Source organism: Arvicanthis niloticus, chromosome 14, assembly GCF_011762505.2.
Source record: "Arvicanthis niloticus isolate mArvNil1 chromosome 14, mArvNil1.pat.X, whole genome shotgun sequence".
Taxonomy (NCBI): Eukaryota; Metazoa; Chordata; class Mammalia; order Rodentia; family Muridae; genus Arvicanthis; species Arvicanthis niloticus.
The window spans coordinates 57478472-57497665 of NC_047671.1; the positions used below are offsets into that span (position 1 = coordinate 57478472).

At 37.9% G+C, this 19194-nt stretch overlaps 1 pseudogene; it reads left to right on the forward strand.

Moving 5' to 3' along the window:
* Window positions 1-17164: 17164 nt before the first annotated feature.
* The window catches only part of LOC117719641 (large ribosomal subunit protein uL30 pseudogene), a 33452-nt pseudogene continuing 31422 nt past the window's right edge, over window positions 17165-19194 (forward strand).

Genomic DNA, 19194 nt, shown 5'->3' on the forward strand with positions numbered 1-19194 from the left:
GGGAGAACAACAAGGGAGAATCCTGACATGATTATACCAATGAGAGCAGTGTTTAGAAGCCTTTGCCATTCTAGTGCCCACTGTGCATGGACGTGATTCTTAGAGCATCTGAGTTTTGACACTTGGCATTGATTTTTCTGCTTTATTGATTTTGTAGCTAGATTGTCTTATTGGTAACATCATGGGCCAAAGGCAGAACTCCCATGCTCTTATTCTATTCCAAGCATTATCTGAAAAGTAAAGATTATAACTTTATGTCAATTTTTGTCCTAACTAGGTCAGAGTCCACAGCAAATATTAATACATGATACCTACTATATCATGGTTTTCCATATGTATGTATATTTTAATTGCTTCCTCTATTTTTGAAATTATAGTATAACTCTATTAATTTCCCTTCCCCTTTCTTTACTCTTCTTCCAAACAATCCTTGATCTTTTCCTCCAAACAAAACATGTCTTTGCTCTTTTTTAAATTTGTGGCCTCATTTTTCATTAATTAATAAATACAATCTGTTCCACTTGTATAATGTAACTTATAGATATGATTTCAGAGCTGACCACATGGTATTGAATAAGTAATTGCTGTATAATTTTTAGTGGCCTAACTCTAAAAATGTTTTAAAATTCAAAGGGTTATCTGTAGATTTTAGACTTCCTCTTATTATTATAAATTAAAACTAACAAACAGAAGAAAAAAATAGTGCACTAATGCGAACTTTCTATGACACAGTTGTCTCATGGAAGAAGAAGGTTCTTGGCAGGAAGTTGCTCAACATCCACTTTCTGAGGTGAAATTGGTCAGCATTATCTGTATCTGGAGAACACTGTGTTAGTCAGTGTAACTTGTGTAATGTCTCCATATATTAAGTGAATTTATTACAGTCTGCTGTTGTACTAACCCAACAATGGCCACCTGTGAATGGGAAGTCCAAAAATCTGATAGTTGCTCAGTCTCACAAGCCTAGACCTGAGGCTTGCAAAGTTCTCCATTTGAAAATACAATTAATTAAAATATTAGTGTCATTAAAAGCAATCTTTCTCCTCTACTTAGATCAGAAAGCTTATGCCAGGAGAGAGCATTATCTATCTCTTCTTAATCATATTGTCCTCTCTCTATCCCTTTTTCCCCATAGTCTTTGTCTTCCTCTACTGTAGATCTTTTGTCTCTAGAGGACAGTTCTACAGAAGGTACAAGCCCTATGTAGTCAGAGCTACCCATGGGCATATGGCACCTGCCAATTTTCTTCCTGTCTCTCTGCTACTCTATTCAATATGAGCTCACTTTCTCCCTCAGCTCAGTGACCTAATTACCTTCAGTCACACTGGCATGGGTGTAGCACTGTTGTGAATTTGTGTGCCCTTGGAATATACATTGTACCCCCATTCTCGTGAAATACCGCCCACCATTCAAGATACCATACAAGTACTGACTAACCAAACAAAGCTTTCTCTCTACCTTGTCTCTCTTGAGGTTTCTTTTGTTAGGAACTGCAGGGTAATTAGAAAGGGTCAACTTTTCAGTACGTGCTGTTTTGTCTCCTCTAGTATATTTTAAGAGGCTTCGGGGATAGATTCCATTTATGCCTAATAACATAAGCTTGCCGCCCTGTGTCATGATGTTATTGTTTAATTTGTTAGCACTGTTATTTTTCCTTAATTGAAATCTTTGCCTTTCTTCCTCCTTCGTACTCCCTCTCCCATTGTATATCTGTGGCTGATGATAATGTCTCCTTTCACACACATACAAAAATTATTTATTGAAATGAGCTCTTATAAGTTTTTACTATCCACATATATTGTCTTCATAGTTACTCCTTGGAGTCATATTAAGTTAATGGAATTTCAAAATTAACACTATGGATAAATAGCTAGTTATCTAAAGTCAAATTAGTGTACATAGCAAATTCCACTTTATAATCAGTTGTGTTTCTGCTGTGAGATTTAGCATAGTGTTTAACGGTGGTGAGTAAAAGAAGTTCAATGATTATGAGAACAATAGGCTTCTTTTTTTCCTGAAAATGGGTGGAAATCTAGAAGATTGTACTGAAGAGTAATTTTCAATTCACCTAAGCCAAAAGCACTATAAATTTGGCTCCTACATGTGACAGAAAAATGATTAAACTAATGAGAATCATAAATTATCTCTGAAAATAAATGCTTAATGTTTATCTGTAGAGTGAAATAAATAATAAAAACTTGTTTAGATTTTCAGGCAATGTCATCACAATAAACTTGTCTGCTTGAGTCACAAAAGACCTAACACATATTAGTCATATAATTATTTAACCATTAATTATTCCTTAGTTGAAATAAAAATTATTGATTTAAACATAAACTCACATGTTTATGTTAAATATAAGTTTATCAACAGTAGACTAAGGAGAATTAGTAAGAGAGTTAAATCTATGAAACTTTGATTATAAGGGATATGCTTATAATTTATGAGGTAACTGTATAATAATCTCATTAAACTTGAAGTCCCATCAGCTTATTTATAAAATTTAATAGTATCTTCAGTTATTCTTTGAAGATTTTATGTAATATATTTTGATTGTATTTTCTCCTTTCTAAACTCTTCACAATTTCTCTCCCAACTTCATGTTCTTTTTATTCTTTTTTTTTTTTTTTTTAAAAAAGAGAGAACAATGAAACTTGCAGTCCAGTTTGTGTTGGCTGAATACTCCTGGGTGTGGGATCTTCTTTGGAGTGTGGTTAAAATGTCTATTGTAATCTCATTGAAGAAAACTGATTATCTGTCACCTGGCAGCAATCAAATGGAAAAAGCTCCTTATCTAAGTGTAGAACTTTGTGCCAGGCCTCCATGTTTGGACTTTTTATGAGTTGAGCTTATTCACATCCTATCATGGTCTCAAAGTCTCTCTGAATATATGTATGCATCCACCTTTTTTTTTTTTTTTGTATCTGGACCCCAAAGTCTTATTCTTTGCATAATACCATCATTCTCACAAATTTAATACAATTATTTTGGCTTGCATACACTTATCTGATCCATTCTTAACCTGGCCATCAGAAAAAAGATGAAGAAAAAGGGGTGTGGAAGCTTTGAGCACTGGTATAGTTGATATTTCATGAGGTTACATGTCATAGAACTGCTCAGACATAGACCAAAGAAGTACATATTTCTTACCCAGGAAACAATAAGACCTATAAAAATTTTGTGGTGTGGATTAAATTTATTTAAAGAAAGTGGAAAAAACAAGTAGAAATATCCAAATGAAACTTTAGAATGCATAAAGCAACTTTCAGACAAACATTTTTTGTCATATTAAACATTTATAGTATTGTACAATCATCATTACTAGCCATTTATATCCATTATATGCTCATGCCTCCGATCTTGTAATTTTAGAAACACTTTAAAGTTCTTTATTTCCAAATGAGTTTGCCTATTTTAGCTTATTTAGGTAGTTTGTATAAGTGGGACCAGACAATAGGTGCTATTTAGAGTATATCTCATCATGCTTTCAAGATTTGTTTGTTTGTTACCACTTAACATTTAGTTGATACATAAGATGGAGTAATAGTCTACCATACAGATGTATCATACTTTGTTTATCTATGCTTCAGTTATGAATCCTTTGGTTGATTCTTTTTAGCTATTATTAGCAAGGCAGCTTGGAAGTTATATAAGTATCTGACCAAATCTCTTCTTTCCAAATATTTTGAGTGTATACCAGGAAGTAGGATGTCTGGATAACAAGTTAATCTATTTTATCTTTTAGTACATAAGAGTTCCAAATTCTGGACCTTTTGGAAAGAACTCACTGAATACTTCTTTCTTTTTTTTTATTTTTTTTATTTTTTTTATTTTTTATTAGATCTTTCATTTACACTTCAGATGCCATCCCCTTTCCCCATTCCCCCCCCTTAGAAAACCCATATCCCATGCCCCCTTTTCCTTTTTGCATTTATACATTTTTTTAAAAAATGTTAATCATAGGCTTTATAAGTTTGGTATTGTTCAATCAGAGGTGTAACCCACTACCCAACCTAGATATATCTACTATCTTTGACTGGTGGAGATTCATGAACATCTGCCTCCCTGTCTCCCCCCTCTATCTCTCTTTCATCATCTAGCTTCTCCTCTCCTTCTTCTTCTCCTCTTCTTACTCCTTTTCTTCCTCTCAGTACTCCTCCCACCTTAGCTCCTCCTACACATCACCCTTCCTGTTAAAAGGAAACTTTTCTCTCAAAATACAATTAGAGCATAATTATGCCAATTTGTACCAGTGAGGTACAAGATAGTCCTAATACCCAGTCCATCCTTTTGTTGACCTACCAGCACCTCTGTCATCTCTCCTAACTAAAACATTTAGTTCTGAACCTGGCTTTAGGATGAATGTCAGCTGAAGACCATACACTCAGATCTTTTCTCTCAAGGTAAATAGCTATAAGTTTTCAACCCCGTCAGAAATCCAGAATGACTGAGTTGACTATAATTGTGGGAAGCACAAAGCATAGCTTCTAAAACTTAGCCAATTTATAGAGACCTCTGAACACCTGAACACTCGCTCTACTTCAAAACGTTGGAGCATCTGTTCTTCTGCCTTCTGGCCCAGGATCATCTGACAAACCTTAGTGCTGCAGAATTATTAAGGGCTGATTACTCTGTCTAGGCAGATATAATCAGTCGACTATTCTGCAAGTGTGTCCTTTTCTGGACAGTAATTTGTCTGTAGAAGGAAAGTGGCAATTCTTGCCTAGTGGCTGTCTCACCACAACTGGAGTAACTCCAAGGATGCTCAATTTCTTCTTAGAATTTAACATAGGAAGCTGTCCGGAGCAGACAGGTCTCTAATGAAAATGAACATTAATACTGAAATGTTTGTCATGTCAATTCTAAGGATTTCTGATGTTTTGAAAACCAGCTATCCATGTAAGGTAATCTGGACTGTTGCCTGTTAACTCCACTCAGCTATTTCTAAATAAAACATAGAGAACACCCTTATAATAAACTCCAAGTCATGAATTTGCTATAGTCCCTTAACTCACAGGCTGACCATCTCAAATCAGTTAAAAAAGTTGAAGAAGGACTGGGTCTAAGCTTTGTATTCCTAAGTGTGTTATACTGGTACAATGCCTATGAGAGTAACAATATTCATCTCACTCTTATATCACTAAGAAGCTCATGCCAATGAAAACCTTAAAATTTGTAAACAAAGTAAATTGGTGCCATTTAAGAATTTATATCTTCATCTTGATATTAATTATACAGATTTCTACTAATAGGTTATGGCTATGCAATAAACCCTAGCTAATCCTCTCTATTCCGACAAAACCACTACTTTTCCCTAGAGAGACAGCCCAACATTTACCACCTTAGTCCCCATGCCCAGGGAATAGGGGCGCTGACTCATCATTAGCTTCTTCAAGCTGATTATGGGCGTTGAGATATTAGAAGAGGAGTGGGGGGGAGAGCAAATTGACAATCCTCTGATCCTGTGTCTTCGCTGCCTCCAGAAGGAATTCACGGACCTCAGAGGTTTGAGCAGGTCTGCCCAGCTTACTTGTTGAGTAGATACACCAAGGCTGATCATTCTGCAATATACAATTCTCAAAACAAATTTTAGTATCAAGATAGTTTTTTTTTTTTTTTAGAAGAGGGCTGACATTTTATTAAGAATGTTGGTTCTAACCGCTTTTCTATTTTTCCCCTCTTTTATTGGATATAATATTTACATTTCAAATTTTATCCCCTTACCATATTTCCCCCACCACCCAGGAACCCCTTATCCCATCCCCCCTCCTCCTGCCTCTATGAAGGTGTTTACCCACCTACCCCCAGCCTCCCTCCCAACCCTCAGATCCCCCCCCTCAGTGCTCAGCCTTCAGGGTACCAATGACCTTGTCTCCCACCTATGCCCAACAGGGCAATCCTCCCCTACATATACTAGCTGGAGTCATGTGTCTCTCCATATGTGCTCCTAGGCTGGTGGTTTAGACCCTGGGGAGCTCTGGCTGGTTGGTATTGTTGCTTTCCTCACGGGGCCACCAGCCCTTACGGTTCACGGTTCCTTCAATTTACTCTCTAACTCCTCCATTGGGAACTTTGATCAGATTAATGGATAGCTGTGGGTATCTGTCTCTGGGTATGTCCGACTCTGAGAGACCTCTAAGGAGACAGCCTTATCAGGCTGCTGTCAGCTTTCCCATCCGGACATCCCTATCAGCGTCTATTTTTGGTGACTGCCTATGGAATGAATACCCTGACGCAATGGTCTCCCTACAACTCCCCCTTCAGATTCTGACCCACACTTTGTCTCCATATTTGCTCCCTTGGTTATTTAGTTACTCCTCCTAAGAAAGACCTAGGCATCCTCACTTGTTCTTTCTTCTTCCTGAGCTTCATGTCGTCTGGTAGTTGAATCTTTGTTGTTTCAAATTTTTTGGGCTAATCTCCGCTTATCAGTGAGTAAATACCATGTGTGTTCTTTTGTGATTGGGTTACCTCACTCAGGATGATATTTTCTAGTTCCATCCATTTACCTAAGAATTTCTCGAATTCATTATTTTTAATAGCTGAGTAATATTCCATTGTGTAAATGTACCACATTTTTTGTATCCATTCCTCTGTTGAAGGGCATCTGGGTTCTTTCCAGCTTCTGGCTATTATAAATAGGGCTGCTATGAACATAGTGGAGCATATGTCTTTGTTATTTGTTGGGGCATTTTCTGGGTATATACCCAGAAGTGGTATAGCTGGGTCCTCAGGTAGTGCTATGTCCAATTTTCTGAGGAACCGCCAGACTGACTTCCAAAGTGGTTGTACCAGCTTGCAACCCCACCAACAATGCAGGAGTGTTCCTCTTTCTTCACATCCTCGCCAGCATCTACTATCACCTGAGTTTTTGATCTTAGCCATTCTGACTGGTGTGAGGTGGTATCTCAGTGTTTTTTTGATTTGCATTTCCCTGATGACTAAGGATGTTGAGCATTTCTTAAGGTGCTTCTCGGCCATTCGAGTTTCCTCAGTTGAGAATTCTTTGTTTAGCTCTGTGCCCCATTTTCTAATGGGGTTATTTTGTTGTTTGGCATCTAATTTCTTGAGTTCTTTGTAAATATTCGATATTAGCCCCCTATCAGATGTAGGATTGGTAATGATCTTTTCCCAATCCGTTGGTTGCCGTTTTGTCTTGTTGACAGTGTCCTTTGCCTTACAGAAGCTTTGCAATTTGATGAGGTCCCATTTGTCGATTCTTGATCTTAGAGCATAAGCCATTGGTGTTCTGTTCAGGAACTTTTCCCCTGTGCCTAGGTATTCGAGGGTCTTCCCCAACTTCTCTTCTAATATTTTCAGTGTACCTGGCTTTATGTGAAGGTCCTTTATCCACTTGGAGTTGAGCTTTGTGCAAGGGGATAAGAATGGATTAATTTGCATTCTTCTACATGTTGACCTCCAGTTGAGCCAGCACCACTTGTTGAAAATGCTGTCCTTTTTCCACTGGATGAATTTAGTTCCCTTGTCAAATATCAAGTGACCATAGGTATGCGGGTTCATTTCTGGGTCTTCAATTCTGTTCCATTGATCGTCCTGTCTGTCTCTGTACCAATACCAAGCAGTTTTTATCACTACTGCTCTGTAGTACAGTTTGAGGTCCGGAATGTTGATTCCCCCAGAGGTTCTTTTATTGTTGAGAATAGTTCTCGCTATCCTAGGTTTTTTGTTATTCCAAATGAATTTGTAAATTGCTCTTTCTATCTCTATGAAGAATATATTTGGAATTTTGATGGGTATTGCATTGAATCTATAGATTGCTTTTGGCAGGATAGCCATTTTTACTAAATTAATCCTGCCAATCCAGGAGCATGGGAGATCTTTCCATCTTCTGAGATCTTCTTCAATTTCTTTCTTCAGAGACTTGAAGTTCTTGTCATACAGATCTTTCACTTGCTTTGTTAGATTCACTCCAAGATAATTTATTTAATTGGTGGCTATTGTGAAGGGTGTCATTTCCCTGATTTCTTTCTCTGCCTGTTTATCCTTTGAGTAGAGGAAGGCTACTGATTTGTTTGAGTTGATTTTATATCCAGCCACATTGCTAAAGTTGTTTATCAGGTTTAGGAGTTCTCTGGTGGAAGTTTTAGGTTCACTTAAGTATACTATCATATCATCTGCAAATAGTGAAATTTTGACTTCTTCTTTTCCTATCTGTATCCCTTTGACTTCCTTTTGTTGTCTAATTGCTCTAGCTAAGTCTTCCAGTACTATATTGAATAGGTAAGGTGAGAGTGGGCAGCCTTGCCTAGTCCCTGATCTTAGTGGGATTGCTTCAAGTTTCTCTCCATTTAGTTTGATGTTGGCTACTGGCTTGCTGTATATTGCTTTTACTATGTTTAGATATGGGCCTTGTATTCCTGATCTTTCCAAGACTTTTAACATGAAGGGATGTTGAATTTTGTCAAATGCTTTCTCAGCATCTAGTGATATGACCATGTGGTTTTTCTCTTTGAGTTTATTTATGTAGTGGATTACATTGATGGATTTCCGAATATTGAACCATCCCTGCATTCCTGGGATAAAGCCTACTTGATCTTGATGGATAATTGTTTTGATGTGTTGTTGGATTCGGTTTGCGAGAATTTTATTGAGTATTTTTGCATCAATATTCATAAGAGAGATTGGTCTGTAGTTCTCTTTCTTTGTTGGGTCTTTCTGTGGTTTAGGTATGAGTGTAATGGTAGCTTCATAGAATGAATTGGGTAGTGTTCCTTCTGTTTCTATTCGATGGAATAACTTGAAGAGGATTGGTATTAGGTCTTCCTTGAAGGTCTGAAAGAATTCTGCACTGAAACCATCTGGCCCTGAACATTTTTTGGTGGGAAGATTTTTAATGACTGTGTCTATTTCTTTAGGCGTTATGGGACTGTTTAGGTGGTTTATCTGCTCCTCGTTTAACTTTGGTACCTGGTATCTATCTAGAAAATTGTCCATTTCCTCCAGATTTTCCAATTTTGTTGAGTATAGGCCTTTGTAGTAGGATCTGAGAATTTTTTTAATTTCCTCTGTTTCTGTTGTTATGTCTCCCTTTTCAGTTCTGATTTTATTAATTTGAATGCTGTCTCTGCGCCCTTTGGTTAGTCTGGCTAAGGGTTTGTCTATCTTGTTGATTTTCTCAAAGAACCAGCTCCTGGTTTTGTTGATATTTTGTATAGTTCTTTTTGTTTCGACTTGGTTGATTTCAGCCCTGAGTTTGATTATTTCCTGCCGTCTACTTCTCTTGGGTATACTAGCTTCTTTTTGTTCTAATGCTTTCAGGTTTGCTGTCAAGTTGTTGATGTATGCTCTTTCCACTTTCTTTTTGTGAGCACTTAGAGCTATGATTTTTCCTCTTAGTACTGCTTTCAATGAGTCCCACATGTTTTGATATGATGTGTCCTCATTTTTATTTAAATCTAAAAAGTCTTTAATTTCTTTCTTAATTTCTTCCGTGACCAAGTTATCATTGAGTAGAGCATTGTTCAGTTGCCAAGTGTATGTCGGTTTTCTGATGTTTTTGTCCATGTCAAATACAAGTCTTAATCCATGGTGGTCTGATAAGGTACTGGGGATTATTTCAATCTTTTTGTATCTGTTGAGGCCTGTTTTGTGACCAATTATATGGTCTATTTTTGAGAAGGTACCATGAGGTGCTGAGAAGGTATATTCTTTTGTTTTAGGATGAAATGTTCTATAAATGTCAGTTAAGTCCAATTGGTTCATAACTTCTGTTAGTTTCATTGTGTCTCGATTTAGTTTCTGTTTCCATGATCTGTCCATAGCTGAGAGTGGGGTGTTGAAATCTCCCACTATTATTGTGTAGGGTGCAATGTATGCTTTAAGTTTTAGTAAAGTGTCTTTTATGTATGTGGGTGCCCTTACATTTGGGGCATAGATGTTGAGAATTGCAAGTTCCTCTTGGTACATTTTTCCTTTCATGAATATGAAGTGTCCTTCTTTATCTTTTTTGATTACTTCTGGTTGAAAGCTGATTTTATTTGATATTAGAATCGCTACTCCAGCTTGTTTCTTGGGACCATTTGCTTGGCAGATTGTTTTCCAACCTTTTACTTTGAGGTAGTGTCTGTCCTTTCCACAGAGGTGCGTTTCCTGAATGCAGCAAAATGTTGGGTCCTGTTTACGTATCCAGTCTGATAGTCTATGTCTTTTTACTGGAGAATTGAGTCCATTGATATTAAGAGATATTAAGGAAAAATGAGTGTTGTTTCCTGTTATTTTTGTTATTGGCAGTGGAGATATGTTTGTGTAGCTACCTTCTTTTACGGTTTTTGGAAGATTACTTTCCTGCTTTTTCTAGGTTGTAGTTTCCCTCCTTGTGATGGAATTTTCCATCAATTATCCTTTGAAGTGCTGGATTTGTGTTGAGATACTGTGTAAATTTGGATTTGTCATGGAATATTTTGGTTTCTCCATCAATCATGATTGACAGTTTTGCTGGGTATAGTAGTCTAGGCTGACATTTATGTTCTTTTAGGGTCTGTATGATATCGGTCCAGGATCTTCTGGCTTTTATGGTCTCTGGTGAGAAGTCTGATGTAATTCTTATAGGTCTGCCTTTATATGTTACTTTGCCTTTTTCCCTTACTGCTTTTAGTATTTTTTCTTTGTTTTGTACATTTGATGTTTTGACTATTATGTGGCGGGAAGTATTTCTTTTCTGGTCTAAACTATTTGGAGTTCTGTAGGCTTCTTGTATATTTATGGACATCTCTTTCTTTAGGTTAGGGAAGTTTTCCTCTATAATTTTGTTGAGGATATTTACTGGTCCTTTAAGTTGGGAGTCTTCCCCCTCATCTATTCCTATTATCCTTTGGTTTGGCCTTCTCATTGTATCTTGGATTTCGTATACATTTTGGGTTAGTAGCTTTTTGTATTTTGCATTTTCTTTGACAGTTGTGTCAATGTTTTCCATGGTATCTTCTGCACATGAGATTCTCTCTTCCATCTCTTGTATTCTGTTGGTAATACTTGTGTCTATGACTCCTGATCGTTTTTTTAAGTTTTCTATCTCCAGGGTGTTCTCCCTTTGTGATTTCTTTATTGTTTCTACTTCCATTTTTAGATCCTGCATGGTTTTGTTTAATTCCTTCTCCTGTTTGGTTGCATTTTCTTGCAATTCCTTAAGGGATTTTTGTGTTTCCTCTCTAAGGGTTTCTATCTGTTCTTTGAGAGTGTTATTTATGTCTTTCTTAAAGTCCTCTATCATCATCATGAGAAGTGATTTTAATTCTGAATCCTGCTTTTCTGGTGTGATGGGGTGTTCAGGGCTTGCTATGATGGGGGAACTGGGTTCTGGTGTTGCCATGTAACTTTGATTTCTGTTGCTTACGTTCTTGCGCCTGCCTTTTGCCATCTGGTTAATTCTAGTGCTACCTGTACTCTGTCTCTGATTGAAGCCTGTCTTTCCAGTTGTCTTGCTTGTGTTTGGTCTTCTAGGAGTCCAGATGTCTTTGTGATTTTTTCCAGCTGCCCTGATTACAGTGGTATCTCTAGGAAATGGTGCCTCTTATGTAGCAGTCCAGCTAGATGTCTGCTGTTCTGGGTGCAGTGTCTCCTCTTGGATATCTCAGGGTATGTTGTCTGACACTCTGAGTTCAGTTGTTCCTGTGTGGCTCTGGGTTGAGCGGACCTTCCAGTCTGTCTCAGGCGGTGACCGGGGTCCACAAAACTGCAGACCTGGTAGAGGTCTGGTCTGGGACTCAGACCCCGGAGATGGGCAGAAAAGGGGTGCTAGCCGGCAGGGGCTCGGGGAAAGGGGGGTGGGGAGGGGTATCTGCTGGGTTCTGAGCACTCAGGGCGCCCAGCTATGAGCTCAGGGTAGTATGTGGGTTTTCCTACCTAAAGCTGCTTGTGGGATCTGTGGATCCCCCCGAATATGTCTGGTGGAATCCGGGGTACACTCACCCGCAGGCCTCAGACCGGAGGAGGGGCGAGCAGCAGAAGGAGCGTGCTAGCGCTGGCTATGGGTTCTATGGATCCCCAGAATGTTTCTGGCAGAATCCAGGGTGCACTCACCCGCAGGCCTCAGACCGGAGGAGGGTCGAGCGGTGGAAGGGGCGTGCTAGCACTGGCTATGGGTTCTATGGATCCCCCAGAATGTGTCTGGCAGAATCCAGGGTGCACTCACCCACAGGCCTCAGACTGGAGGAGGGGCGAGCGGTGGAAGGTGAATACTTCTTTCTTAACACATTGTAATGAATATAGAGTAAAATGGCATAGTTTTTAAATTTGAGAATGGAAAACTTGATGGATATTTCATTTAGTTAAAAAGACTACATTAAAAGGAAATTTTATGAATAAAAAAATGGAACAATACTCTGAGGTATGGATGAAGATAAAGTTTACTATAGATAAAAGGGAAAGAATAGCCAGAGGCAGGGACAGGTGAGTAAACATGACCCTGAGCCTTTGGTGAATATGGGAGAGAGGAAAACCAAACCCAGAGGCCAGAGGGGTAATAATAGAAAAAATGGTCCATGTCACCAAAATGGTTGGATTATGTAAGAAAGGGAAGCCCAGCTCTTAGGCTGGACATTTTAGGGTAGAGGATGGGAGTATGCCAGCCAGAAGGGCCCTATAACAGGTAGGGACTGAGGGATGCTGGGAGAATCTGATTGCCAGGTCTGCTTTGGTACATTAAATAGGTACTTCAGCCATCTAAAATCTGTATAATTTGTCTCATCCTTGCCTCCAAATTATAGCCCCTGATGTATAGAACATGGGTGAGAAGCAGTTCTAATCCAAAGATACATGACATAATTCCTTCTAAATAAGAACAAATGCCTGGTCTACTATGTAGAAGAGTCTAAGAAACCTCTGTAACACGGAATAAAAATAACATCTGTCATATGAAACAAAAACAGGAAGTATAATTATCATGGCATTTGTTGATTTATAAGGTTCCTCTATTCTAGTTAAAATGTAAACAGTGGTACATATTCACTTACATGTAACATAAAGTGAACTCAATTTCTAACAGCTGATCCCCTTTTGCTGTCTCCTTTGTATTCCCATTTAAAAAAATGAAACTGATTTCTTACAAAATTTCTACTCTGTAAAGAAATTTATTTTAATTAATACATTAAGGCTTATCTTACTGTCTGTACTATTGTTGCTTTTAATGACATTGTATGATTAGTGCCACATGGTTTGTGTCTACTTTTAGTGATATCACATGATTCTATTTGTAAGAGTTTCCTGTCAGATAAATGTTCAAAAAGGAACCATTTAGATAACATAAAATACACTTTCCACATCATTGTGGATATAACAAATTATTCTTTAAGTAGACTTTACCAATTTGCAAGCAAAAAGTAAAGAATTTATAAGAGGTATGGTTTTCCTGCATACTTCTCAAATTGTGTATTAACTATGCATTAACTATTTGTGTATTTTATCAATGTGGCCTTAAAATGATGTTTTCTTATTGGGTTTTAATTTTCTGTCTCTTTAATTTTACTCTGATTTTCATTAACAATAGAATTTGTATAAACATACTATGTGCACATCTACCAAGGGCCTACAATATATAGATCACTTGATCTAGAACTGGCTTTTCCAAATTCACAAAAATGATATGCTGAGTATATGACACTCAATATTTCTCAACATCAAAAATACATTTGAAAACATAGTTTTGACACCCACTTTTACAGAAAGCACTTGAGGGGCTCAAAGTAAGGATTAAAATTTCAAGGATAACCTGGGCTATATTTCAAGATGAGAGAGAGAGGAAGAGAGAGAGAGAGAGAGAGAGAGAGGAAGAGGAAGAAGAAGAGGAGGAGGAGGAGGAGGACACAAAGAAGGAAGATGAGGAGGAGGAAAAGGGAGAAGGGTAAAGCAGGAAGTTAAAAGAGAGAATAGAAAAGGAAAGAAGCTTTTGTGACACATGTCATTGGAATCCCTGAGCACCTCAACTAAGATCATCTCTATCTTACTTTCTCTTCATTGCCTGGAATTATCATCAGTTTGTGTTTCCCTATTAGAATACAAGCTTCTCAGTTAGGGCATAAATTTCACTTCATTTTTTTTCTAAATGTATAATTATCTTCCTCAATATCATTTATTGAGCAATCAATCATTTCTTCTTATAATAGAAATGCTATATTTTTATCTGCTGAATTTCCCTGGATTCCTGAGGCAATTTCTTAATTTATACCCCTTTCCAAGCATTTAGATACATATTCTGAGATATATGTCCATTTTTCAAGTTACTGCAATTTTACTCTCATTCACTACCTGATGGAGTATGGCTTCCTTCATAATTCCTTATGAGCATCTATGACAAATCATTTGTACTATTAAATAAATTTTTAATGATCAATATGCATTACACAAAGCAATAATAGAAGAAATCAGAGTCCAAAATGAAAAATCTGTACTTTAAAATGAAAAAAATTTATCATTATGTAACGTTAAACCTCCACTTACCAAATTATAGAGAGAAAATGTTGAGTAATGTATAAAGTAATGTTTATTTATCAAATGAGAAAAATCACAAGTATCATAAGAATGCAAAGCAAAGCAATCATTAAACATAAAATGAGTTGTGTAGAATGAAATTATTTATTTAGCCAGTAGAGTTAGCTGTAAATTTATACAGCTTGTTAGATAATAATGGTTAAAAAAAGCCCCCTTACCTCCCAATGCTGAATTTTGAGTGAATCCTATCTAGAAAAAAAAATGAAAAGATTTTTCTACTCATCTCACCCTTCACTGCTTTCTGATACCACCATTTTTCTTTGTCTGAAACATAACTCCTAGACAGTTCTGTTTACCTAAGACAAATCCTGACATGGACCCTCCAAGCATCTACTTGACTTCATTGTTATAAAGTGAATTGTTTTGTCCTCAAATTCAATTAAAGAAAAGAAAAAGAAAAAAAGAAAGAAAGAAAGAAAGAAAGAAAAAGAGAAATAAAGGAAAGAAGGGAGAGAGGGAGGGAGGGAAGGAGGAAGAAAAGAAGAAAAGAAGGAAGGAAGGAAAGAAGGAAGGAAGGAATCAAGCAGAAGCCTGTTAACCAAACCTATGCTAGCTTACTTTCTCTGTTGTCTCAGAACTTATATACCACCTTCCAAGTTCATCTCTAAGCATCCCTGGAATATAGGCTAGCCTCAGAGTGCAGCATCCATCCATCTTCTCTTCTATCACTACACCAGATTTTATCACATTTATACTCTAGATTTGCATCCTTTTTCACATCTCTCACACTAATGCAGAGTGCGTGGGGGACCCTCTCGACTGCTCCAGGATTCCTTGTTCCTACAGCCATCTCCTTTCCTAACTTGTCGTTCTGAGAAAAACCTCACTAATAAGTTATTTCACTGCAGTCCTACCATTCTCTCATCTCTTCTGCATTTTATTATAATAATTTCAGTTATGGAAATTGTTCCAAGGAAATCACATGATTAAATAAAAATTTCTTTAAAGATTTTATATGTTTGTTATGGTATTTACAATAACAAAAACAGTGATGGGTAAATAAGTGAAACTTAATCAAAAGCAAAAATATTAATACACTGACGCAAAGTAGAAATTTGTAACGACTGACTTGTAAAAAATATTTTACACATGAAAAATGCCTGCTTTATACAAATATTTTATAATTACACTATAAATCTAAAGTATAGACCAGACAGTTATTATTAATTTAATAGGCTGGCAGGCCAAGGACGGGTAATATTCTGCACAGAGCCTTACCGACCTAAGATAGAAATACATTGATTTTGATAATGTATATTACATTATCGGTAAGAAAGGCATTCTTATCAGAACAACTTAAGACAGGCTTAGTCTTGTTTATGAAATTAAAAATGGGGATATGTGGAGAGCTTTGGAGGCTACTTGGCAGGAATCTGACATTGGCCAAGGACAAAAAAAAATGGGCTTCAGGTAGGAATCTGACATTAGGCTAGAATAAAGAAGTAATTTCAGGCAGGAATCTAAATCTTAGGCTAGAACAAAGAAATAATTTCAGGCAGAAATCTAAATTTTGGGCTAGAACAAATAAGTAGGCTTCAAGCATGAAAATGACTTTGGGCTAGGAAAGGGAAGTAGGCTCAGATTTTTGGTCATCTTGATAAGCCCTTAGAAGTAGTGATCACGGGAGTAATCTCATGACTTTGTTTATTGCCTTGCTTGTTCTTTGACTATTTATGTTTATTGTCTTGTTCGTTCCTTGACTATGTGCATCTATTGTATTGCTAGTTCCTCAACCTAGAAGTGACCTTAATACTTACATGTAATTAAAATGGTGTAAAAGCAAAAATAAATAATAAATAAAATATAGTTACACATAGTTAATTTATATTTATTATTTTTGTAAGTCTGTATTTTCTTACTTAGAAATGAATAAGAATTTTTCTGTATTTAAAAATAGTCATTTAGCCGGGCAGTGGTGGCTCACGCCTTTAATCCCAGCACTTGGAAGGCAGAAACAGGTGGATTTCTGAGTTCGAGGCCAGCCTGGTCTACAGAGTGAGTTCCAGGACAGCCAGGACACAGAGAAACCCTGTCTCAAAAAACCAAAAATCAATCAATCAATCAATCAATCAATAATAAAAATAGTCATTTGCTTTTGAAAAAAAAAAACCTGACAAACATTTATCAGTTGAGCTACTTGTGAGTCCCCCACATCCTCACCTTAGCTGCACCATGCACAACTTTCTCTTACCTACACATGTGACTGTCTTTGATAGGTCTCTCTCTGTCTCTCCCTCTGTCTGTCTTTCTGTCTCTGTCTCTGTCTCTCTCTGTCTCTCTCTGCTTCTACTTGAGTTACTGTCATATTTCTTTTGGAGTGAAAGCACATATAAGAAGAGCTCAGACACTGCCCGGACATCTCCAGTTACAGCACGAACACTGGAAACTGATTCTACTGGCCACGGCCCATGCGAAGGCATATATGACCAAGACTATGGACCTGCAGGATGCAGAGGAAGCTATGGAGCTGGTTCAGTATGCTTATTTCAAGAAGATTCTGGAGAAGGAGAAGAAACATAAGAAGCCAAGTGAGGATGAATCAGACCTGGAAGAAGAAGAGAAGAGCCAGAAGGACACTGAGCAGAAGCAGAAAAGGAGGAAGACTCATGCCAAGGATGGGGAGTCCTATGACCCTTATGACTTCAGTGAAGCAGAGTAGGAAATGCCTCAAGTGCACACCCCGAAGACTGACGATTCTCAGGAGACCCAGGAATCCCAGAAAGTGGAGCTGAGTGAGTCCAGGCTGAAGGCTTTTAAGGCGGCACTCTTAGAAGTGTTCCAGGAAGCTCACGCGCAGTCTCTGGGCATGATCCATCAATTGGAATAAAAAAGAGCCCTTCTCCTCAGAGGAAATCTAGGCTTCACTGAGCCGCATGCAGGATTATAAAGAGGTTATGGTGTCTGAAGGCATCGTCTTCCTTATCTGAAGTTGTTTCTGCCAAGTACTGCCTTGTCCCCAGCCTCTGTCTCCATTCTCCAGTAACTTTCAGTGATGGAAGCTGATGGTGAGACTATCAGGACTTGGTGGAAGCTTTGGGAATGACTTCAGCTGTGGGACAAGAGCTGGAGGAAGAGCCAGGCCTCGGGCAGAAGGCCTGCCTCACACACCTTCCAGTCCTAAACGTGGAAAGTCTGTGTTTCTGGGCACAGCTGCTTTCTGCATTTGTTACTTGTGTGTTTACCCTGACTCCTCACCACCCCTCATCCCCCAAGCACTTTTAGTCCAAGAAGCCTTGAGGTCTGTTGTGCCAGAGTGGCTCAGGCAGATCACAAAGTTGAATTGGAGAAAGCTTTCTTTGCAATTAGACTAGTGTTATTGTTGACCTAAATATCCAAGACATTGATACTAAGTAAATATAAGTATTTTAAAAAAAAAAAAAAAAAAAAAAAAAAAAGAAAGAAAGAAAGAAAGAAACATTACTAACAAAAGTTAGGTTCTTAAAATGATTCCAGACGGTGCCAAGATTGCCTACAGCATAGACAGAAAACACAGACTCAGCAGAAAGCACATTGGCCATGTTTGGCCTTGTAAAGATCTCACCTTTATTTGTTTGATCCTGGAGCTCTTAAATATTTTCTTCAAAACAGAAGGTGAGCCTCAGAAACTTTGATTTCTTAGGAAAAGACACCTCAACTTGTTCATACTGGCTTCTTAGTAGTCATAGGTAAGGTGAATGCTACTCCTACAGGTCATGAATTTATATAGATTGGAAAATGTTACTGTTGGACACCAAATTTGGGTCCACCTCAAGAACAATGAATGCCTATAAAAGCATAGTCATCTCCCCAGTCTCTACATCTAAATGCTTGTGTATTCATTCCTAAAACAAATACCAGGTGGCAAATGTCAAATATCCCACATATCTGGATTTATTTGGGGAAGCAAATAGCAGTCACAGATTTTCTTTCTTCTTTTCTGTCTATACAAACTTCTTCCTCCTCCTAATACTCTTTTTTTTTTCCTTCACTTGTCTTCATTCCCTTCTCTTCCCACTTCCATCATCTCTCCTCCTTTATTTCACATGCTTTAGCCCCTTCACTTCTTTCCCTCTCCTTCGCTATCTTGATAGTATCCCTGTTTCTTTCTCATGCTCTATTTCCCACCTCCACTCTCCTTCCCTTCATTTCTACTGTTTTCCCTTTATACTCCTCATTAACTTTGGTTTCTTTGCTTGCTTTTCCCAATCCTTGCTCCTTAAATAAATAAATAAATAAATAAATAAATAAAGCATCGTTTTCTAAAAAGATTCACTCTATTTAGAATTTTGTGCAGCTGTCTGTGATTTCCCACTGCAATTTGGTACAGGTCTGGTCGGCCATCTCTCAGGGAAGTTCCTGTTTGTTCTGGTGTCTGAAGAACTGGGAGCAGGTACCCAGGGTCTCGAAGTCTGTCTCACCATGGGTAATTTATGAGTGCTTAGCCAGACAGGAGGGTAGCCAAGATGCTACAATGCTACATAGGGGACTCTGCTAATTGGCCCTTTCAGTTCCTGGCAGGCACCTCCAGTGGGATGCTCCCTAGGCTCCGACTTTTCAACTTTTTATGTCCTTTTCAAGGAGCAGTGAGACAGTGTAGGTCGACAAATTAAAAAAAAAAAAAAAAAAAAAAAACAAGTGGGAATCACTCCTGGCTCTAGCAAAAGGCTGGCATTGCTTGCTTAGCCCAGGTGTGGTGACTGCTGGATAAAATGG